Below are 26,324 nucleotides of genomic sequence, written 5' to 3'. Positions count from 1 at the left end.
CAGAAGGGTATGGCAGAAGAAAGTTGCTCTTTCCATGGTAGACAGGAAGCAAAGTGAGAGGGAAAGAACCAGACAGAGAAAGAGGCTGGGGAAAGGATATACCCTTCAAAAATGTGTCTGCAGTGACCTACTTCCTCCAATTGAGCCCTTCGTCCTAATAGCCTTTCAGCTTGAAACTCATCAGTAGATTAAAACCTTGAGGAGGCTGGTGCCCTTATTATCCCATCACTTCTCTAGTCCTCACCTCTGAACACGAGACATTTAGGGGGACATTTTATATCCAATCCATAACATGGCTGAAAAATGTAACCGAACGCTGATTTTTAAAATATTTTTGTATCATTATTTGCAAATAAAAATATGGGCAAAGTAAAACTGATGTAATCATGGGACCTTCCCCTTTGTAGCCAGATACTATCTTAAATACATATCATGGTAAAGGTAAACATAGATCTCCCCCATTAGTCTCAAGCAGATTTCAGAGCAGGTTTTACTAAAAAAGACTTAGTAAAACTGGAAGAGTCATATCTGTTGTTTATACAAAGCTATTTTGTCCAATTTTAGAACAATTGCATAATCAAATGAATATTATATATGGTAATAATATGCATCTTCTCTTTATCTGATGATACATTAGAATAGCTATATGAAGCACCCAACCATTTCCTCTTCCACTTCACATTTATATGCAGTTAATTATTTTAGTTCTCTGATCATTTCTACAGTTGACAAAATATTGATATGTTAATAAATACTGTTTGTTACCTGAATAACTCCATTACATTTCAAAATAGCTTTAAAATTACTGCTCATATTAAAATAAGCCACAAAATCAGAAGGCAAATAAATCAGTGTTTAGTGTCTAATATATTTAATCATAATATATATCAATTAACTGGAGTTAGCAACAAAGTGGAGATCAAAACAGTGAAGAAAAAAGCTAAGGTAATTAGAATACAGCAGGAAAATGTTCTATGGAATCAATAGCTTCAGAAGGAACAGTAGTCTTCAGTGAAGGCTGATCCTGCAGGAGCAGAGCTCTCTTCTGCTCCTCCTCACTTCTGACTTCCTGCTATGTTTCCCCATTTCCAAAGACCGACTGGCAACTAGAAGGCAGGGATGTTCATTGGTGTAAACTATGAATTTCAGTTTGTCAGGGCCAAGAACAGAAGAATGTGAGATGTACATCTGGGACAAAGGAGAATATCCCACACAATCAAGGAACATTTCCCCTTCAACTTAAATATTAAAATACGATAACAAAAATGATAATAAGAGTTCACATTTAGGTAGAGCTTTAACTGATCTACATGTATTTTTAGAGTTCAGATTACTTTTTATGATAAATGTTTCCATCTATCATAATGTGCTAGAATATCCAGAGTGGATTTTGGTTTTCTGGGGACTCACCAATTCAAAGTCTCTCAGGTTTCCAATAACATCATGTTTTACACTTGTTTAACTAGTGAAGAAAAGTCTATATTTTTAAGTTTTAACTCTAATTGCTGTCAAATTATACATGTTCCTATCTAATAAGTCAGTTATATAAAGTTTGGTATGAAAAATAATAGTTTCCACCTCCACATGCATCAATTATCCCTTTTCAAATCAATCACCTTTAACATTTGTTGAATTTACTTTTTGATCTTCATATTTCTACATAACATTCTTGTATTCTGACTTCTCTGTGGTTCAGTTTCAGGTATTTGTTTCCTGAAGCTACCATGACAAAATACTGCAGACTGGGTAGTTTAAGAGATCAACATTTTATTTCCTCATAGTTCTGAACCAACATAAAGAGGTCCAAGGTAAAGATATCAGCAGGTTTGTTATTATTCTGAGGCTTTTCTCCTTGCTTCACAGTTGGTTACCTTCTCACTGTGTCCTCACATGGTTATCCACCAGTCCACATGTTTGTATCTAATTTCTTTCTGTAAAGACACAAGTCATACTGGATTAGGACCCAAACATATGACCTCCTTTTACCTTAATTACATCTGTAAAGGCCCTCTTTCCAAATATCATCATATCCTGAAGTAATATGTATTTGGACATCAACATATGAAATTGTGCAGGACATAATTTAGCCCACACTATGTGTTCTCTATTGATATCTTACTATGAAAGTTGAGGAAAGAGAGTGCAACAGCAATTTGTTATGCATACATTTCCTTAGCTCTCCTGTTTTCAGCACAGTATGCCAACCCTAAACCTTAACCTTGGGTGTGCCATCCCAAACTCATCTGTTTGGTCCATTCTTCTGCTCTTCTCTTGGATTCTGGGAAGAATGTCACCCAGTTGGGATAACATCAGAGGAGATTCATGAATCTGACTGCTTGTGAAACAGATTTAAAAGTAACCCTGATTTCAAAAGCTCTTTATTTTCAGAAATACTCAATAGTGACGATTTCTGAGAGTTTGGGGGAAGAAATGTGTGTGTGCGTGTGTGTGTGTGTGTGTGTGTGTACTTTTAAAAAAACTATCTTTCCTTGTAAGTTCAAATTTCACTTTTAATAGAAATGAAGCAGATTAGTGTGTAGTCAGCCAGCCATGCATATGGACATGACCTGTCAGTCACAGAGATCTAGGATACATGAGCCCAAGCTCTGCAACTGATACCAATAAAAGAATGTTATCTTCAATTCTGCTGGCACAAAATCAAGAAGGTTTTGAATGCGATGGTTCCGATCTCATGTGAGAATGGACATGTCTTACTTTTCTCATTGCTAAGACAAAATACCCAACAACCAAACTTAAAGGAGGAAAAGTTTATTTCAGCGCACAGTTTGTAGGTTTCAGTCCACAGTTGGGGTGGCATGGCTCTGAGGCAGGATGGCATGGCAGACAGACATCACAGAGGGGAAATAGTCCATGACAAGCAGGGAGGAGACAGTGAAGCAGCAAGCTGCAGTAGTAGCAGAAGTAGTAGCAGCAAGCCTGCCTCTCTCTTTTATCCCATCCAGGGTACCAGCGTTTTGGGTGGTGCCATCAAACCTAGGGTGGACCTTCCCTTATCCACCACCTTAATCCCAGAATCACACCCTAATCCAGTGACCTTCAGAACTCCCCATCTATGAGCACATGAGGCTTTGGGGGAACATCTAGATACAAACCATAATAGGAAGTATAAAGAATGACAGCCATTAAATTCTTGGCTGCTGTGAGCTTTCTCACGAGCCTGCTCTGCACTCTATAGGGCATCTCTTCCTATCTTTAATTTTACCTTCAATACCTTTAATAAATGTAAAACCTCACTACTTCATTTCTTGTCCAATTCTTTGTTCAAGACAATAAGAACCTTGAAGGGAAAGGACCCCTGGGAAGACCACACAACCCAGTACCTCGATAACAGAAATGCTAAGTAATTTACCACTTGTTTTTCCTCACTTAGTTTCTAAAATTGTATTCTAAAATTGCATTGTTTAGATCTCCTTTCCCTTTCTCCTGACTTTTTGCAATATGTCTTAATAAGTATCTCCTTTGTCTAGTGAGTTTTGTGAAGAAATCAAGTGTTTGTGTAGAAATAATTAGCCTGTTTCAGAATATCAATTCATAAACTCTTCTCTTTTCATCACTTCCTGCTAATATGTATCTTTTTCTTATTTCTCAATCTTCTTTCACGAAAGTGTATCATCCTTTTGATTGCTGAGGCTAGGTGGTCTTCCTTTTTCAGTCTCTTTTGTTTCACTCCATCTAATCTGCCAATAATCTTACCATCTCTTCTTATACATATCTATTACATGTATCTATTAAGGTAAAATATATTCATATTTGACATTAATTCAATACATATTTATTCAGTGACTATTATGTTTCAACTACTTCTTGGATTCTGTTGTGTTAGGATAAGGATATAAATTTAAGTATGAAAATTTGAATGTGACCCATCAATGTTTCAAGTTCAGTAGGAACAGCAAGCTTTTAAACAAAATGCATTATAATATGCTAAGTGCTATCAAGAAGTAGGGATAAACCAAACAGTAGATGGAAAGAGTATAATTGTAAACTCTGTACAGCTAGGAGATACCTCAAACAACTAGGATTGGAAGTCCCATTTGACCCAGCTATTCCTCTACTGTGTGTCTTCCCAAAATAATTAAAAGAATCATACCACATGAGCCGGGGATTTAGCTCAGTGGTTCTGGCACCTGCCTCGCAAACACAAGGTCCAGAGTTTGATCCCCGGTACCAAAAAAAAAAAAAAAAAAAAAATCATACCACAGTGATATGTGCACACCCATGTTTATAGCAGCACAGTTTGTAATAGCTAAAACTTGGAAAGATAACAAAGATGTGGGTTTTTTTTTATAAAATGGAGTACTACTCAGCCATAAAGAATGAGAAATAGAGACACTTATAGCTAAATGGATGGATATTGAGGCCATACTCTTAAGTGAAATAAATAGGACACACATGTATAAATACCAAGTAGTTTCTCTGGTGTGAAAAACTAAAAGTGTAAATAAGAATCAAAATGTATAATTGATATTGTGAAATAGGAAGAAAATGTCTAAAGGAATAGGGGAAGTGGGAGGGGTAGGGGAAAGAAAAGAAGGGAAAAGAAAAAATATGAGAAAAGGAAAAACATGGAAACAAAGTCTTTGTAAATGGGGAGTGGGGAGAGGGTGAAGGGAGGGCAGGGGAATGGGGAAAAAAATAGAAACCAAGATACATCATGTAAAGGTACAAGATCTCAATGATGAATGTAACTGTATTGTATACCTAAAATGCACCTATAAACTAAATGGGAAAAAAAAGGAGGACTCAAAACTAGCGTAGATTAGAGGAAGACATTTTAATCAAAGGCATCAAATAATAAAGACAGGGTAATATGTTCAAATATCTATGTATTTAATGATTTTTTTCACAAATTCACCTTTATATTTCCATCACCTGCAACAGATCACAGCTCATACTATATATTTAAGATATTATGAACTAAAATTCATCATTTCATTAATTGAAATGAATGAACTTTATATGTTGATTTCTTAAACAAAAGAAAACAAAACAAAAACCCAAACATTGCAAGATAATATTTTTGGATTTTTCATATCGTTTATCTTTATTCTTGGAACTATATGTAATAAGCTATAATCCTTGCCCACAGAATGATGGATAGCCCTTTTGAAGAAGACTGAGAATTGTGCAAATAGCACGTGATAGAACAATCTGTCCAATAGATATGCAAGGTAGGAGGTTTTATAGTAAGAGTGCTGAAACAGAAATCTGGAAACTCAGATTCTATTCCCAGACTTCTTTCTAATTAATTATGTGACCTTTTTAGAATCAATTATCATTTCTGTCTCATGTTCTTAGTTTTAAAAAAATGACTTACACTAGGTAAAGACTAAGTTTCTTTTCAGGTCCTAAGTTATATATGTGAATAAAATGACAAATGAATACTATTCCTCTGCCTCTGTTCCTTCATCCTTGTGTGTGACAAGGTTTGGCCTTTGTTTCTAAGGTCAACACGGAAGCCAACTTAACTCTCTTCTGAAATCTCAAGGAATTGTATCGCTAGTACTCTTAGGTAGAATAGAATTTAAAGCAGAGTTTCTAGTGCCAGATTGCCTGGTTTTATGATACCACTTTAGTACTTGTTAGCTTTATAATCTTGGAATAGTCTCATAATCTGCCTGTTGATTTGTTTCCTCATCTATTTAATAGGGATTCCAACAATGCTTATCTCATAAATTTATTGTGATGTTCAAAGTGTTTAGATTAGGAAAATTGGTGTTCCATGGATAAGTAAATAAATTACTATTGTTTAATAGTGATTAAGTGCCCAGTTGTACCCAGATAGATGCCTTGCAAGAAATGGTAAATGGGGTAAAGAGCTGAAGTATTTTATAGGCATCAGAAGGTCTGATGTCTTGCCCTCCCTCACTTAGTAGAACACCTGCTGACTCTCTGAGATGTCTGATGATGGAGGGTTAAATCCCACTCTCATGAAAGGCTGAATGGAGCACTGATTCCTTTGTGTCCCTTATAGCATCTGATAAAGAGCCCTCATCAGATCCTTCTTGGCCTGTAAATGAGGAAAATCTGTGAAATAAGGCTAAATGAGTTGAACTGACTACACAATTTGCAGGGCAAAATGAAAACAGAGGCCTGAGTTCAAGAAGCTAAAAAGGTCCTAACGTATAAAAGTGTTTTATTTTTCTGCATATAACCTCTGGGAATTCATATGCATCATTGTTCCATCAGATTTCACTTACAAAAGAGCAGTTCATAGACGAAATTAAAAATTTCAAGTCAGTGACTGGGTATTAAAAACTATATCTTCCATATAACTGATCTTGTAATCAAGAGAAGAAGATGGGGAATGGGGAGAGGAAAGAAGAGTAGAAGAAACAAGAGAAGAGAGGAGAATAGGAGAAAAGAGAGGAGAGGAGAGGAGAGGAGAGGGAGAAAGATAGTCTATGCTAATGAAAGTTGAAGGTATTCTCTTCTTGATGTACAAAAACAAATCCTCAAGCTAATACTTAAAGATTGTTAGAGGTTTGTGTTCTCAATGGTAACTTTAAGGGAAAATAAGTATATTTTTGTATAGACAGATAGATAGATATACATACTTAAACTTAAAATCCAGCATGGGTGTTTATCAAGTAACTGATTCACTGTGCTGACCAGTGCTCCCACAAGATACTCGGGATAAAAATCTAAGTACTTGTAATGACTATAACAGCTCATTGACCTAAGGCATTCCTACTACTCTGTCTTCATACCCTACCATTTTCTTCTTTTCTGACTCTACTTCAAGCATACCTGTCTCCATGTTCTTGCTCAAATATCAAAGTTTTGTTTTCAGGATTTTCTCTTATCTTGACCTGCAAACTCTTCCTCCCCGCCAAAGTCACATGACTTATTCTCTTACCTTTCTCACTTCTTTTTTTGTTTGTTTTTTTTTTTGGTACCGGGGATCGAACTCTGTTCCTTGCGCTTGCGCAGCAGGTGGCGAAACCACGGAGCTAAATGCCCGGCCCCCCTTTCTCACTTCTTGAAGTTGTCTACTTGATTGGCACATTCACAAAGGGGTTGAAAAAAAAATTCCAGAAAGCTCAGTGGTTTCCAGATCACCAGGCAGGACACGCACACACACACACACACACACACACACAAACACACACACACACACACACACACGCACGCACGCATCAGCACCACCACTAACAAAAGTAAATTTCTAATACGAATCATAATCAGAAGTTCTTAAAAGAGGCCCGGAAAAGTGAATTATTATGTAAGTAGAACTTACATTAAAAAATGAGCACAACATTTGGACCAAACTGTGCAAGCTAAAGCATAATAGAAACAACATCTTCAATATACTGAAAGTAAAAACCTAGCAACCGAGAACATTGCAGAAATGTGCCTTAATTTACAATAGGGTTATACAATGAGCTACCCCTTGTAAGTTAAAAACATAGGTGAAACTGCACCTAACCTCCCAAACATCATAGTTTAGCCTAAATTTACTCTTAGAACACTTAACAGTTGGACAAAATCATCTAATTTAAACCTTATTCTATAATAAAGTGTTGGATTGTTCATGTAATTTATTGAATACTGAAACTGAAGAAGAATGGTTGTGTGATACATGTTGTGCAATCATTAAACTGAAAAATCATAAGCTAAATCATCATAAGTCAAGGAATGTTTGTATATAATAAAATTTATTTCTAAAATGAAGGTTAATAAAAAAGACTTTTCAGACAAAAATAAGTTAAAAGAATGTATCATCTACATACATGCACTACAAGAAGTGTTAAAATTTTCCAGGTGTGACAAAAAATGATATTAGTTGGAAATTTGTGTGCAGAAAGGAATATAGACTGTTAAATAATGAATAACTGAATGAATCAAAACAGTTATTATTTAAAATTCCTCTAAAAGGCAAAATGTATGCATTGAGCATTATGTAATGTACAGAATTAAAGTATGTGACAAAAGTTGCATAAAAACAGAAGAGTAGAAATGGAAGAATGGTATTTAAAGAACTTACATGTGAAGCAATATATTTCAAGGTAGAGTCTGATTAAATAAGGGTATATCTTAATAATATAAAATCCTTAACCAACACTAAGAAAAAAGGAGTCCTAATAAAGTTATGATGAAAATAGAATATTAAAAAATAAAATAAAACAAATTTACTTATAAAGCAATAGTAGAAATTATATGTAAAAGATATTAAGATAGTAAAAAATAAATGTTATCAAAAGAGATAAATTATTATAAAGTTAGAAAATTGAAAACAAACAATAAGATGGGAGATTTATACTGTACCACATTAAAAGTTTCATTAAAAATAAATGTATGGTTTAAAAACTCTAATTAAAAGACAGATTTTCAGACTTCATATAAAGCAATCTCAGATACCTTTGAAATGTATTTTAATACATGTAAGTAGGTTAAATGTTAAAAAGTGAAAATAAATGCAAAAATTAAAATACATTTATTTATACAAATAGACACCAACAAAGACTAAAGTAAAAATGTTAGAAAGGCTATATTAGTATCTAGAAATAAAGAATAATATGAGCAGGACAAAAGGATCAATGGATCAAGAAGATATAATGCCAGGTATTTATGTGCCAAATAAATGAATTAAAAATATGTAAAACTATGTAAGCAAAAATGTAGCAACTAATAGGTCAAATAAACAAATTCAAAGTATAACATGAAATAAACTAAAACTATAACATGAAATAAACAAAAACTATAACATGAAATAAACAAACTATAATATAAAACAAATTAAAAGTATAACTAATGCTACATTTTCTTCAGTCATGGATAAAACATATGTAGATTAAATCATTAAGGATATAGAAAATCTAAAAAAAAATTTCTAACTTGCGTGTATAGTACATTCCATCTCAGCACAACAAAATGCATTCTTTCAATTATACATGGCATATTCACTAAACTAATCTACATCTTGATTAAGAAACAAATCATTATTTATTTTAAAATATTCTGACCAAAATGCAGGTAATGTAGAAGTCAATAAAAATTTCTTAAGAGAATTGCCAAGTTCATTGAGATTAAAAAATATTTCTAAGTATCATATGGAGCAAAGAGGAAATCAGAAATAGACTCAATGAAATTGAAAATTTAGTATATCGAAAAGTTTACAGCTAAAGCTGTAATACAGTTAATGTAGTTTTATAGAAAATAAAACTTTTCAAAATAATTTTATTTTGAGGCCAAGGATTTAGCTCAGTGGCACCACGCCTGCCTCACAAGCATAAGGTCCTGAGTTTGACCTCTGGTACAAAAAAAAACAAAAAACTGTAGCCCATATACTTACTTTAAAAAATAGAAACGTCTAAAGTAAGTGATCATTCACCTTAATAAGGCATTTTTAATAAAAAACATAAGCCAAAAATAGTCACATGGAAAGAAATAGTAAAGAGAAGAGGTCAATGAAAATTCAAAGGAGTAAACAATATAGAAGGGCAATAAAAAACTACAAAACTGAAAAATCCTTAAAATACACAATCTTATAGTTGAAATTACTGAGATAAAAGTATTATAACACAAATTTTAGTATTACGAATTAGAATGAAGATCGCTACAGATTCTCTTGACATTGAGTAAAACTAATATGAACAAATTTATACCTAACAAATACTTGAAATTTTGAAGATTACACATTTCCTGGCAAAGGAATCTGAAGTCTAATGTCTGTGGGCATTGGCAGCAGTGCAGCAAAAAAGAAAACAAAATTGCACCCACTTTCAAGTTTGAATGTGTGCTTGAGAGCATTGTTCTGCTTTTTTTTTTCATCTGCACTGCCCCCAGTTTATTGCGTGGTACCACCTGGTGGGGAGATGTTGCCCTCTTAGTTATCAGAACCACATGCTAATCATCGCTGGAAACACCCAAACAGGTAAACCCAGCGTGTGCTTTAAATTTCCTAGGCAACTCTTCATTCAAGTTGAAAACCAAGATTAACTATCACATCTTCCTACAGAGCAAATTTCATACAAACATGGCTTCACTTGGGAATTTATCAACCATTTGGGGAAAAAAATAATAACAAACTACCAGAACCCTTCCTGAAAATAGTAAAAAAGAAACCAATTCAAACTTTATTTTCTGTGACCATCCTTACCATGATAGCAAAACCATAAAAAGTTATTATAGGGAAGGAATAGAGCAGAAAACACTAGCAAACCTGACTTAGTACCATATAAGAAGAAAAACAAACTACAGGCTAGTGTAGTTTGGTGCAGCCTGTTGGTTAATATTAAAACATCAAATTCAAAATATAGTCAAATACAATATTTGAGATTATCAGGATAAAGAAAAAGCATTTCATTTCAAAAGATGCAGGAGAAGCACTCAGCAAATTGAATATCCAGTCATAATAAGATATAGCTTAGCATATTAAGAATTCAAGGAAATTTCCTCAACCTGATAATGGTAATAATACACAAAAACAGATTTTTTACCATCATACACAAAGGTGAAATACTGAGTGCCTTTTCTCTGAGATCAGCAACATGGTGAGGGTATCATTCTCACAATTTCAGTTGAAAGGGCCGGGGATTTAGTGGTTTCGCTGCCTGCTGCGCAAGCTAAAGGACCCAAGTTTGATCCCCGGTATCAAAAAAAACCACCGAAAAATAGTTTCAGTTGAGCATTGCATTTGAGGGGTTCAAATCATTGTCAAAATGTGAAAAAAAAAAAAGTCTTAAAATTGGAAAATACTTACAATCATTTTCTTTCCTTTTATTTATGTATTTATTTTTTGAGGTACCAAGGGTGGAACTCAGGACCTTGCATTTGCCAGGGCGGTGCTGCGCCACTGAGCTACCTCCCTGGCCCTACAGTCATTTTCTTATATGAACAATAGAAACATGCACTATGAAAATTCAAAAACATACATACATGTATACATAAAAAATTTTACCAAAAAACCACTAGATTAGCAAGTCAGTTTTGTAAGCTTGGATGATATAAGGTAAATAAAAATTCATGTGTATTTCTGTATTTTACCATGGAACAGTGGGAAGTTTTAAAGTTTTCACAATAATATTCATAAATATAAAACAATTAAGTATAAATTTGAAAAAAATCTACAAGTTAAAAAACATAGCTGAGAGAAACTAAAAATGTGTAAATGTAGAGCTATACTAAATTTATTCACCATAAACTGGAAATTATCCCCAACTGATCTATACATTAATTGTAATTTCAGTCAAAACTTTATAAATGTTTTATGTAGAAGCCAAGAAGATGATTCTATTAGTTACATGAAAGTACAAAGTACTTTGTGTAGAAAAAAGAACCTTGAAAACATAAACACATTTGGAGGGCATACGTTACTTGTTTTTTAGATTATAAAGCTACTACTGTAATAAAAAGTATAGTACTTATATAATGGTATAGCTCTAAATGAATAGAACATAATGTAGTATCCATAAATAGACCTAAACATATATGGTCAACTAATTTTTAAAAGTTACTAGAGTACTTCAATGCAGAAAAATGTGTCTTTTTAACAAATGATTCTGGAATAGCTACATATCATTTGAAAATAAATTTTGACTTTTATCTCAAGTAACTTATACAAATTAACTCAAAATGCATCACAGTCCCAAACATGAAAGATAGAAGAAAAAAGAAAATTTTAGAAGAAAATATACTTGGTACAGGCCTTTAATACTAGCATTCTGGGAGGCTGAGGCAGGAGGATGGAAAGTTCCCACCCAGCCTGGGCAAGTCAGCAGTAGAGTGAGATCTAATCTTCAAATAAAAAAAAATGTAAAAAGGGCTGGGTATGTTGCTCAGTGTGAAGGCCTTGGGTTTAATCCCCAGTATAAGTAAGTAAGTAAGTAAAGTAAATAAATAAATAAATAAATAAATAAATAAATGTAGGAAAATAACTTTTGAGATAGGTATGAACACGAAAAATAATTGATACATTTAATTGCATTAAAATAACCACTAATATTCTTCAAAAGAGCCTATGAAAATACTGAAAAGGTAAACCATGGACTAGAAAATGATATTCCCATTATATATCAAACTTCGAACTTATATGATGAATATTTTTAAAACATCTTACAACTCAAAAATAAATAACCTAATACAAAATAGGCAAAGGTTTAAACAGATGCCTCATAAGAAAAGTTATATGCATGGGCAAAATGTACATAAAATATACAACATCACTTGTTAGCAGGGAATTGCAAATAAAATCTACAAATGGATATGACTACATATTCATTAAGATAATTATAATTTAAAAGATTGACAATGTTAATTTTTGGTAATGGTGTGAAGCAAGTAGAACTCTCATTTCTTGCTGAAGAGAAAATAAAATTGTACAACCATTTTGCAAAAGTTTTGGCAATTTTTTTTTTTTTTTTTGTACCGGGGATCAAACTCGGTTCCCTGTACTTGCAAGGCAGGCACCAGAACTACTGAGCTAAATCCCCAGCCCCGGAAATTTTTAAATAGCTAAATACATGCATAACAAAACCTAGCAATTCCTATCCTAGCTATTTACTCAGGAGAAATTAAAATACAAATCCCAATTAGACTTGTACAGAAATCTCCTAGGACTTTTATTAGAATATCAAGGCGATACTGTATGATTGGTTTTATATAAAAATCTAGACAAGAAAGATCTAAGTTAGTTTAGAAAATTAAAGAAAATACATAAGTGAGTTCCTCAGGTTTATTGTGCAGGCTTACATTAACTGAGAAGAGACACTGAAAACATTTTATTTGCTGCAAGTACTCTATAGTTTGCTTGTGGCTACTCACCAAACTATACACTTTAATGGGAACATTTTGTTATATGTGAATCAAATTGAATTAATTTTATTTCTAAAATATTTTGTGGAATTTTTGGTATATGATCTTAAATGAAGTCAATGCTATCACATCCTTTCAGATTCTGGCAATAAAATTTCTGATATTAACATTTGTATTTAGAAAAGATATTCCATATAGTTCTACTATAGTTCAACTGAAAATATATCTTTGAATGTGAAAAGAAATATAGATGTTCTTAGAACTCTCTAAATGACCTATGATTATAATGTTCAGTCTGAAGTCTATTTTCATGGGTATGAATAGACATTTGTAGAAAAATACTATTAGAAATGTTGAAATTTCAATTACTTACAAATTCTTGCCCCTCTTCCCATATGTTTCCAGAAATTTTCTCTTTACTGGGTTCATAAACATTGAATTACTCATGAGGCAGTAAGTATAGCAATACAGTCCATACTAGACAAGTTATATAATTATTAATCAATTTCCCATATAAAACATTAATTTTTACTTTATTTCCATCAAGTTAAAGACATCACAGTATTTTTTTTTTTTTTGGTACCAGGGATCAAAGTTGGGACCTTGCGCTTGCGAGGCAGGGAGCGGAACCACTGAGCTAAATCTCTGGCCCAATCACAGTATTTTTAATGACCACAGTAGCTCTTATTAGAAGTGTTTGCATATCACTGTAAAAGTTAAAGTCTTTATTCATTCCAAAAATGATTTAGGAACTTACTCAAAATATATTCAGTTTTCACCACATAAAAGTGAAAAACACATGTTATGATATTCTGGCTACCTTCACTCTCTAATCTGTTAGCCAGACTACCTGTAGCACCCAGTTGAACAATACACTCATGAAAATGTTTTTGTTAGACTTACAAGCTACTCCATTTGTACATACATGAAATTAATAACTTTTGGTAAATAGAGGATTAATCGTGATTGACTTATTACAGATATTTAAAACTTATATTAATGAGCCAGTAGAGTGTCCACTTGTTCAAATTTTCACATTCCAGCATTGCAGATTTGGGTGTTGTATATTGTCTGTAGATCTTTGATTTTGTTTAAGTAAGTAAAAAAAATCATATATAGCTGAATATATCCTTATTGACATACATATGAGCAGGCTCAACAGCTTAATGTAATCCTTCTAAAGATTATGAGTTTTCCTACACATAAAAATTCAACAGTGAGAATGTTTTATAAAATAAAATTGATGAGAGAATAAATCTATGCAGAGTCTCAATGCTTTGCAGCTTGTGACTTGAAGTCAAATTATATTTTGCTGTCCTAAAATACATATTTTTGACTGCAAGTGGCAATCACTAACAATATTCTACTCATGGATAAAAATACTGCTACCAAAGTATTGAATTAGGGAAGTACACAACAATCTAATGAATTTAGAAACATATGGCATTATCATTTACCATTCTTAGCTCCAATTCCTACTAATTTGGGTAATTAGTAGAAATCCATATACAAGCAATGTTTGCTTTAAACTTATGCTGGTAAACTATTTTTTATAGTGTCATTTAGTTCCCTCGATCAATTTTGCAATCTCTCATTATTGTCTATGCCAATAAACATGCCTTTAAAATGATGGATAGAGTCAAAGTTCTTTTAAGATGATGTTTTATTACCTTTTTGTAGCTTAGATTGTTTTAAATTATGTTTAGTCACTTGATAAATGCTTCTTGTATTTTCCTGTCCTCAAGAGGTACTGTGGCATGAAGCAGTAAAAAGCACTGCGGTGAGGATCAGAAGATATGCAAAACCAAATTGAAAGGCATTCCATCCTTGCAGAGTTTTAAACATGTATACAATTATATGGGTCCAATAAGTTTCTGATGGGAGGAACTTGCAACACAGAATTTTGAAGAAAAAATGTAAAGAGTGGGATATTTCTGAGGACGATGATACCAAAGACAGAAATGAGATTTAAATCAGAGGAAACAGCTACAACATGTGCAAAGAAATTAGACAAAAATCCTCTGAAATTTGTAGTGTTCCAGCATAGGCATGGCTATTTTGCATGTTAGAGGTGGATTTGAGGTTGTGGGGAGGAGAGGGTCGTGTACAGTTGCAGAAAATTGAAACAGAACTAGAGCATAGAGTATTATAGTTTTGGGGGGTTTTTTTAATTTATTTTTGTTTGCACTTTATTAAATTCTTTTATTGGTACAGTGTAGGTATATAACACAATTACATTTCGCATTGGGAATTGTACCTTTGCATAATGCGTCTTGGTTCTTATTTTTTCCCCATTCCTAGCCCTCCCTTCATCCCCTCCACTCTTCCCTATTTACAAAGACTTTATTTCCATTTTTTCCATTGCTCATCATTTTTCCTTTCCCTTCTTTCCTTTTCTCTGCCCCTTACACTACCCCTGCCCCTTTGGACCTTTTCTTCCTATTTTGGATTATCGATTATTCACTGTAATCATTGGTACATTTTCGGTATACAATATAATGACATTCATCATTGGAAATTTGCACCTTTACATAATCTCTCTTGGTTCTTATTTTTCACCCTTACCCAGCCCGCCCTTCAACCCCTCCATTCCTCCCTATTTACAAAGATTTTGTTCCTATTTTTCCATTTTCTCATATTAATCCCATTCCCTTCTATCCTTTCCCCTGGCCCTCCCACTTTCTTCCCCTTTGCCCCTTTTCTTCCTATTTCACATTACCTATTATACATTTAGTCCTTATTTACACTTTCAGTTTCTCATACCAGAGAAACTATTAGGTATTTATACATGTGTGTCCTATTTATTTCACTTAAGAGTATCGCCTCAATGTGCATCCACTTATTATAGTTTTATGGTCCTGGTAATGTTGAACTATTTGAGGAATTTAACAAAAAAAAATGAAGTCAATTTTTTATTTTGTTTTTAGTATCATTCTACACTGTAGAACTTACCTGGGATGGAGAAATTGTGAGAAGTCCAATTTTAGGATGCAGTAGCCACAGCCACATGGAAGTGGAGGTTTATATGGTAGGACTAGAAATGAAGAGGAGTGAATATATTTGCAAATAACTTATTTTGTTGCATGTCCTGTACCTTTACTTACAAAGGTGGGTAGTAAAACATCCATTATCTTAACACAGAAGACATTTCAGTTCAAATTTTTATTTTACCACATTTAATTAAACTGCCTCATACACTCAATGCCTCCTTTGTTACTTTGATAAGAAATGCCATTTTTCCATCATCCAACTTCTAACTCATCAAAAAAATAGCCTATTTTGTTTTTCTCCTTTATGCCACCCAGGTCAGATTTCATTGGCCTTTCTTCATTGCAAGTTACATTGATTATACATTTGTTTTCTTTACTACCCTTTACTGTTGTTGTTGTTGTTGTTTTGAGTCAAGGATTCTCTATGTAGTTCAAGCTGGCTTTGAATTCACTATGTAAGCTAAGTTGGTCTCAAACTCAGGATGATTCTGCCTCAGCCTCCCAAGTACTGGATTACAGGTGTAGGCTATCACGCCCTGCTTACCATTACCATATTATAGGTCCTTAAGTGTAGGAGCCCTACCATGTTTGGCAATGTGTGACTTAGATTTCTTTGGCGTTATACACTCATTCAATGTATTGAGAAAAGAAAACTTATTAGTTCAAACTGGGACATAACCTAGACATTGTTATTTCCAAGTATCAAGAAACTGCTGAATATTTGTGGCATAACACAACACAGATTCCCTAAGTCTATGATTTTTATGGGCATATTCATTTTTACTCATGTTTGCATGTAAAAGGTAAACTTAACTTTAAATCCTACTCATAAATGTGACACTTTATTGTTCTCATATGTATTAATGTACAATCTTTTAGATTTATTTTATTGTAATTTTGACTGTGACTGCTTTACCATACTATATACCTTTCAGGGTGATTTATTCAAGATATCATTTCTACTAATAGTAAACCATTAGTCATAAAGAGTTTCATTACATTTAACAACAACATCAATGACAAAAATAGCACACCGGGATGGAGGTTTACACTTTGTTGTACCTCAGTTTATTAATAAGAATTTGAGTAATGAGTTCTCACATTAATATAAGTGCATTTTTATTATAAAGGCTATACTGTTATGAGACATTGATTTTTTACAAATTCAAACCTTTAGCATCTGTTTATTCATTATTTCATTAACCCTACTAAAATATATACCTACAAAATATGGTACTATTTCCCACACATTATAGTTTTCATAGGTTGAACATTTGTTTGTTTGTTTATTTTTGGTACTGGGGATCGAACTCAGGTCCTTGTGCTTGTGAGGCAGGTGATGGAACCACTGAGCTAAATCCCCGGCCCATAGGTTGAACTTTTGAAAAATGGCTGCAAGATCTAGTCTCACAAGATTTTCTGAATTCTGGTCACTCTGCCATCAAAAGAAGTCTAAATTCTTTCTCCTTGGTCCTGGAGGAGCCTGTTGAGCCAATAAAGAGGAAGTGAGTGACACTATGTGTTTGCCAAGATTAGTTATCAAAGCAATATAGCTTCTATCTGCCTCTTGCTCTGGATGACTGTCCTTGGAAGCCAGATGTCATGCTCTGAGGAAGTAGAGGTCACATGAAGAGATGGACATGGAAGGAACTGAGGCCATGGGCCTCCCTGCCCAGCCTAAGCTCCCCCTTAACTACCAACTGTCAGCCATGGGATGACCTCATCAAACCCTGACTACATTATAGATAAGCAAAATAAAATGACTTGTTTTAGCCTACATAGTTCTGAGGTCATCTGTTAAATGGCAGTGGATATCTGAAGATTCTTAAGAGGTATATCTTGTACAGTTGAACACTTCTTGTAAAGGGGAAGTAATCACCAGGAGAGTCAAGCTTGCTCTGTTTGGTTGGTCTGAACAGGGCTTGATCCAAAGTATACAGTTGGTACATAAAATGTTTACAATGTATATCAGAATTGATTTAAATATCACAAATATATTTTTAATCTATCACATAATATTTAAAATTTTGATTCAAAAAGTAATAGTATCTTCTCCAAAGCAACTACTCTTGTGATTTCCTCATTTATAATATATATTCCAAGGGACGTTGTGTCTTCATGTTTCCCCTGAGTGAAAAACCCCTGTAAACATTATCAACCAATGATTCAAATTTAGTGAGGTGTTTTTCCATTTTACTAACTTAAAACTAAGCACATATTTCCAAGCACAACACAGGACTATGGGAGAAAATTCCAAAACTATGAAAAGTATTTTTATTATTTTCTCTGTACTCATTCCAAGAATGACTGATAAGGAGACACATTAATGAAAAAGGCAAAGGCACATAAAAATCGTTGTGAGAAAGATTATTGAGTAAAAAGTCAATAACTGTGTTATCATTAGCTATTTTATATTTCTGTAATATAAATTTATCTATGATGAGTCTTGGAAACTACCCACAAAGATACTTATACATGTTCTAAAAAAAGGAACTTTTTATTGATTAGGGTCATTTATAATCATTGGACTCAAAAAATTCAAAGGAAATACCCAAGATTAGATATTTTTAAATATAAATTTAATAAAATATAAAAATGGGCTAAATGTTTAGGAAAATGGTTTCTTGCACAAAAATGAATATTCACAAAATGATATAAAATTGCATTTAAATATTTCATATTTTATTCACATAATTCTAATTAAATGTCTTAAAAGTTGTCAAGATAAGACATCATAAAAATTCCAAAACTATCACTAATGTTAAATTTCAGCAGTAATGTTCTAGTTTGAAATTATCTCCTATGGGAAGTTCTAGAAACTAAAATACAAAACAAAATAAAAACAACCCACAGCATATGGATTTAGTGCTAACCTACTGCTGTTGAAATCATTTCCCAAGGTATTCTTGCAAAGAATTAAGATGAAAAGGCAAATGTTTGATAGCCTCTTTCATGCTAACGTGATATTTTAAGTTGTTGACACAACTTATTTTATATTGTCTGCAATATATAAATGATAGATCTCATGTTGTAGATGTATATTTTGAAGCTTAAAATGTGAACTGACAGATGAATAACCTAAAACATATAAAAAATGATGATATCACTAAGAAAGCCAAATGTGTTACCTCTTGTCATATTTATTAAAATTTACAAATAGGATAAAAATCGACCGGTATATTTCAAATGTCTATTAAGTTGAAGAAAACTTTTTAATGTAATTCTCTTTTTGAAAATGTAGTATACAAGATAGCTAAATTCTTAGTGATTTTCTAGACTACTGTTTTTTTGTATGTGTGTTTTGGTACCAACGATTGAACTCGGCACCTTCTGCTTTCGAGCCAGGCGCTGGAACCACTGAGCTAAATCCCTGGCCCTAGACTACTGTTAATAACGGCACAAATGGCACACTTTGCTTCAAAAGTGTGAATAAGAATAAAGATCAATTATTGTTTGACTGTCCCAAATATCCACTGAATCACTCAATTTTAGTTATTCCTCATCATGAATACTTCCCAAACTAGTAAGAACTTCCAAGTTATAACTAAGGACTCTGAGCTGCCTTCTGCTTATATTTTGTGGCATTGCCTTCCTTAATCTTAATGATTCAGAAACAATGAAGTGTTTGTGATTCCCTCCTTCCTTCCCAACATCAAGTTCATGCCTTTACTTATGTTGTGTCTTGTGCCCATTTCTAGGCTGATTTCCTCCCTGAATGTCACCTCAACTTGATGAAATTTGACTCAGTTTCTAAAACTCGTTTCAGTCACTGGCCTTAACATCCACATTCATCTAGGTGTGTATACCGTAAAGATTTATTACAGCAGTGTAGGAAGAAAACATAGATGAATCACACAGAGAAAGGACTAATGTCTGGAGGAATCCACATGGAGATTTTATGTTTTCTTCTTTCCCTAACATATCACACAGTGTGCCCTCATTCTCTAGTAATGAAATGCAGAAATATGTATGTCATACATCTGTCCAGGGAAACCTATGAGTAACCTACATAGTTGGTGGTCATGTAGGCAACTCTTGCCTAAAATGTACAGTGATAATACTCTAGACCCTTTGCTCCAGGAGTAGGTGTACAGTATAAACCATATGGTTTGCACAAATAGGCTAGGCTGAGTGAATTATCTTCATCAGTTGACTATCAACTGGGAAATTAGTTTTCAGATGCTAACCAAGGGTTAACATTGTAGCAGCCTTTCTAAAGAGAGTGACACAAGCCTATGATGTTAACTCTTTCTGCACAAGAGGAGTTCCTTAAAGATTCTACATGTGATTCCTGGAAAGTCACCTGCTAATGTTCAGTGCTTCCATACTTGTAGATCTCATAGCATTTCCTACCTTGGAGTTCCATTACCAAGATATTGAGCCTTCTCTCCCATATTACTCCTAAATACCCTTGGAAGCTAGAATGCAGTTTGAAGTTTGTTGAAAAGTTAAGTGATGGATCATTAAGTCTCTTTTTTACTTAAAGTGCTAAGAGCTCATTCCCTTTCCCATTCTCTTCCCTTTGTGACATTTAACTCATTCAGCTCTACCACCCTCTTCCCTTCTTGAACAATTCTATTCTGATATCATAAATAGGTAGTTTATCTTTGTTGTCACTGTCAGTGGAGTACATGGAAGGTGGAGATGTTCTTTGTAATAGTATCCCTCATTTTTTTCCTGCCAGACATTTTAGATGTCTCTTGCATATGGCTGCAATGGAATGAAGCTTAACTACTATTCCATTTTTTAATTAGTTACAGAAATAACACAGTCAAAGAGGGAATAAGGTCAGTGTTGGAATATCTTTTCTAACTCTTTTCTCTTCCAAATTCACAACATTTTTTTGTCCATACCAACAATTTCTGCTTTTCCAACAGTATCTTCACCTCATATTAAAACTGCCCCAACTTCTTTCATATTTTGTTTCATGTTTTTTGATTGATTGGTTTTTCTGAGATAAAGTCTTGCTCTGTAGTCCAGGCTGTCCTTGAACTCACTGTATAGCCCATGCTGGCCTGGAACTTGAGGTGATCCTTCTGCCTCAGTCTCCTAAGTGCTGAGATTATAGGATACTCCACCACACCCAGATCTTTTCATATTTTAGATGTTTTAAGTATATAGTGTAAAACATATATGCTTAAAATACGTATGTATTTCTTTATCTCCCTCTTTACTATGTTTATCCATTTTTAAGATAGAAAAACTGCACTTTCTAAATTTCTGTATTCAGAATACAATTCATATTTTTTAAAAAAACAATAATGAAAATTATACCTTTATGGAGCAAGAACATCAAAAGCAATTGCTTTAATAAGCATTCCAAGCTTGATGCTTTCCCAAATCCTTATGTACTAATGTCAGTGGGAGACCTCCCCCGACAAAGCTTTCACACAAGGGGGAAAGAATGAGAATTCTAACAAATAAATAGAACAAACTTTAATAAGCTCTCTCAATTAGTATTTACCTGAGGGACTGGAACAGCTGCTATGTAAAAATCTGTTTAATAACCCTCTATTAAATAATTTTCCTTATTTAAATTAAAATTCAATGCAGGCTCAGTTGAAAATAAGATTTACATAGTATCATTTTATGAAAGGGGGGTAATACAGGAACCTCCTATTAAGCAAATACTTTTAAGTATTATATTGTTCTACTTTTCCTTAAACTCTATTTTGACTTATTTATTAAAGCCATCCAAATAATTGTGTATAGAAATTATGAAGCAAATATACTCTATGCACCAAAGTGGCTTGCTAGAGTATTTCAAATAGTTTGAAAGAAAGTAAACAAGCAAATTAATTGTCCATTTTCTCACAGACTGTGGATTCTTAAAATGATGAAAATGCTGTAAGACTTCTTCAAAGTTTTCAATGGCCGTAAACTATTTGGATGTAATTTATCTTCTTTGCTATTGTTAGTCCCATATGCAAGAATTTGATCTTCTTTAGTTTTGGAAAAATAAGGTTTTTGTTTCTTCAGAACTATTGTTGCTTCTATCTCATTTGTAGTCACAATTTTGTTTATGGCACTGGAGTTATTCCATAGCAATTAATCCAAAGTTATAAATATGATAATGAGTCCAAGAAGCAAATTTATATGCTGTATCTTCCTTCTTTTCCCTTCTAACAAATAAGCATTTTCTCAGAGAATAAAGTACTTTGGGTAAAGATTATGAAATGAATCTCATATGCAAGGTTACTTTTGGATTAAATGAGATTCCCATTTCTCTTTGTCTCTCTTCTTTTCATCTCAGATGTCAAAATCCTTAAGGCAGATTACTCTTGAATATCTTGGGTTATTATAACGTGCAACTTGGTCTCTTGAACGTTGTGAATGATCAATAACAACAATGTGTTAAAAATTGTTTTCTTTTCTCTTCTAATTTGCCCTCTGCTTTCTTAGGACACAGTAATAAATGCATCACCATTCATGAGGCCAATAATATTTTAATAATAAAAATCAATGTTTTAACAGCCTTTATTGACATATAATGGTATACAAAGAACTGTAATAATTTAATGTACACAATTTGATGAGTTTGGACATACTCCAAAATTTGGGAAACATCACTGAGTTCCTTCATAATGATAGCCATCTTGTGAGGCAGACTTGAAGCTTTAATATGATGGTTAAATGCTGTACCCCTATTTACGAAATTTATTAGCTTACAAAGTGCCAATCACACAGAATGTGATAGATTCTCAAAACAGCATTGTGGGAACTTTGAGGGTAGAGGAGATAATTGTTAAAATATATTTAAGATTTTCTGTATATGAAGAATAAAACCTAAGGTAATAGGTTATTTTTAATAGGAATTGTTCAAGGTCTAAAACCTGCGAAGGACTTTAACAGTGTTAATACAAGGGAAAAAAAAGAATTTGAGCTCAGGTTATCAACTTGTCATTTTAATACTATAGTGATCCAAGGAGACATATGGGGTCATTGTTCTTTCCCTGATGACCATATTCTAGGAATACTAGGGTTTTTAAAATATCAAGTATGTTTTAAGGATTAACAAGCCTTAGCTATGCTGTGACTTTCACATATCTCCTTTCTTTTACTTACAGATTTTATTCCCATCAGGAACCAAAAACCAACATTAAAAGAAAACAAAACAGATTGTGTATATTTTCCAATGAATAAAGAATCCAAACCAAATTTACCTTTGGATAAATCATCTCTGCCAAACTCAAAATAATATGGAACCCAGAAAGTGAATGAAAATGAACTATATATTTTTTCTATAGAATCAAATTTTTATGAAATGTTTGCAATTTGTGATTAAATATTTTATGGTAAAAAGATTTATTTTCTTGGTATTTAACAGTTATAAACAAATGTGGTATTGTAATAAAACATATATAAAAATTTGGAGTTTCAATCAAGATTTAATGCACCATTTATTGCACAGCAAAAGAAATAATTGACAGAACTGAGAGACAACTACAAAATGGGAGAAAATACTTTTAAACTCCTCATTCCACTAGGGATTAGTATCCAGAATATATAAAGAGTTCAAATAATTCAATGACAAAAAGCTAATAATCTGACTTAAAAATGGGCAAATGACTGGACTAGACATTTCTTAAAAGAAGGTATACAAATGGTTAAGAAACATGTGAAAAAATATTCAACGTTACTAATCATCGGGGAAATACAAATGAAAGCTGTAAGATATCAGTTGGGTTGGAAATGCATGCCTCTGCGAATCTGGGGAAGGAGAGTCCCAATTTCAAATCCAGCTGGGGAAACTGAGTGACTTAGTGAGACACTGGCTCCAAATAATTTTTTTCTTAAAAGCTGTGGATATAGGCCAGTAGGAAGACCCTGGGTTCAATCCTCAGTACCAAAACAAACAAACAAACAAACAAACAGCAAGATATCACACCTCAGTGAAAATGGCTATTGTAAAAAGACAGAAAATAACAAATGTTGGGTAGGATGTGAAAAAAGGGAAACTCTCATACACTGTAGATGAGAATATATATTAGTATAGCCACTGTAGAAAACAGTATGGAGGATCTGAAAAAAATATTGCTAGAAACAGAAATCCTATATGATCCAGCAATCCCATTACTGGGCACATATCAAAGGAAGTAAAATCAGTATGTTAAAGAAATATTTACACTCACATGTTTTGTCATGGCACTGTTCATAACAACCAAAAGATGGAATCAACCCAAGTATCCATGAATGGATGAATGGATAAAAAAATGTGGTACATATATACAATGGAATATTATTCACCTGTAAGCAGGATGGAATCCTGTTACTTGCATCAACATGGATAAAACTAGAGAACAATAAGTGAAACAAGTCCAGCACATTCTCACTTATATGTAGAAGTTGAAAAGCTGATTTCAAAGAAGTGCTGGGTAAAATAGTGGTTTCTAGTTCCCGAGATTGGTGTAGGGAAAGAAGATGGTTAACAGTTATAGGAGTGCGGTTGGATAGGAGAAATAATATCTAATGTTTTGTAGCACAGTTACATAAGAATAGTTAATGACCACTAATTGCATATTTCAAAATAGCTAATAAAGATTTTTAATGCTCCCAATATGAAGATATGATAAGAGTTTGAGGTGATAGATATGCCAACTACCCTGATCTGATCATTCTATACATATTAAAATGTCACATTGTATCTTATAAATGCAAATTATATATAATTATTGTGTCAAGTAGAACTAAGGAAATTAAGAAAGATGATTTTATGCACACATTTTCAGTTACTAGTAAAAAGTTTTGATCATTATACATGTTGATTAAGTTTCTTTCTTAATTCAGAACTAACTTTTAAAAAGTAAAAAAGGGGGAAATTGCTAAATTGCCTAGGCTGGTTTCAAGCTTCTGATCCTTCTACTGCAGCCTCCCAAAGGTCTGGGACTATAGGCAAGCAGGTACCTCGGTTTATGAATTTAATTAGTTTTACGATTTGGGGGAAGATGACTGCATTTGTGTTTGTATGGGAAAGATGGCCGCAGTCATATTTGTCACCCTATGTGAAGCTTGCCTACAGAAGCAAAATTTTGCTAAATGCTTTTGTGAATCAAATTGTTTGCAAACAAAAATGTACGTGAATTGAGGCATTACTGTAAATTTGTCTTATTTTAAGTACGTATTTTGTTAGTTAGCTTTTTGTTGCTGTGAACAAATACCTGAGAGAAAAGCAATTTAAATTTAAAGGAGGTAAGACTTCTTTTGGCTCAGAGTTTTGGAAGTTTCAGTTCATGATCAACCCGCTCCATTGATTTTAGGCCCCTGAGAAAAGAAGCAGAAACATCATGGAAGAATACTATCAAGGAAAGCTGCTCATCTCATGACATCTCGGAAGCAAAGAGAAAAAGCCCAAGAGGAATAGGTGGGGGGATGAGATATGCTATAGTGCTGGAAGCCATGCCCCCATGATCTACTCCTTTCTGCTAGGCCCATCCCCTGTTTCTATCACCTTCTGATTATATCATCAAATCATGGTCCCACTGATGGAGACTCCTCATGATCCAATCACTTTCCAAAAGCTCATCAGCAACCAACCAAGGCTTCAACACAATGAGCCTTTTTGGGGAAACATTTTCAATTCCAACCATAACATATATCATCTGAATATTGAAATTCCTCTCTAATAAGTTAGATAAGAGGCAAAAATGTGAGATAAGCAAATGCACTACTCCCCTTCTCTATGACCCATCCTGATTCTTTGCCTTGACCAGAGACCTCACGGAGGTGTTAGATGGGGACAGGTAGAGAACAGGTACTTATCTATGGAAATTTATCATCAGGACTGAAAATATCAACAACAAACTGATAAAGAGAATTTATTATTGCAGATACTAGTGTGCTTATGGAGCTAAAAGAACATGCGATTTAGGATCAGAAGTCCTGGGAATGAGTCAGCTTCTGCTGGTTAGTTGTACAATGTAATTTTGGAAAATCAGTTAACCTCCTTGATCTCCGTTTCCTTCTGGGTAAAATAAACATAAGAATAATATGCACCTCACAAAGCTCTTTTGAAAATCAACTATAGTAAAGATGTAGAGAAAATATTTCTTTTACAGAGCCATATAAATGTAGATAATTTGTTTCATTGTTTAGATTTTACTCCTATTATAAATCTTGGTTCTAAATCAACTTGATTCTTTGTGAACCTTTTAAAGAGTTATAATAATAATCTAACTAAAAAAAATCCATATTTACTACCTAATTATTCATTCACTCATTCAACAAACATTCGCTGTATTTTATTATCTGCTAAGCACAATGACAGAGACTGAGGATACAGAGGTAAGAGACCAGTGCCTTCTCTCAAAGAGGTTATAGTACAGTGGCTAAGAAATCTGAGCTGGTAAAGCGTCTGATAGAGCACATTAATTTGACCAGGTTACACAATGGTTCCTAGAGGATGTGATTTGAGCTAAATGGTTGGTAATTGTGGAAAAGACATACAGGATACATATACTGAAACCTAGAATCTGGGTAAAACACACTAAATTCTGCAAACTAAAAATAGCTGAGCAAGACTGTGAAGTAGAAAAATGCTAAGACAGGATGAGATGAGGT

The 26,324-nt window shown here is 33.4% G+C and overlaps 1 long non-coding RNA gene across 1 annotated transcript in view; it reads right to left on the bottom strand.

The window, feature by feature from the left end:
• Window positions 1-1,750: 1,750 nt before the first annotated feature.
• Window positions 1,751-26,324, bottom strand: part of LOC147829632 (uncharacterized) — a 32,035-nt gene continuing 7,461 nt past the window's right edge. Inside the window, exon 2 of the long non-coding RNA XR_015448637.1 lies at window positions 1,751-1,931. This is a non-coding gene — a long non-coding RNA (uncharacterized LOC147829632). The remainder of the gene's footprint in view (window positions 1,932-26,324) is intronic.

This window comes from Heterocephalus glaber, unplaced genomic scaffold (assembly GCF_053883595.1).
Source record: "Heterocephalus glaber isolate CG9 unplaced genomic scaffold, H.glaber_assembly_v1.0 deba00000546, whole genome shotgun sequence".
In the NCBI taxonomy this organism is placed as follows: Eukaryota; Metazoa; Chordata; class Mammalia; order Rodentia; family Bathyergidae; genus Heterocephalus; species Heterocephalus glaber.
Note: the sequence above shows the minus strand (reverse complement) of the source record. Positions and strands in the feature narration are given on the sequence as shown.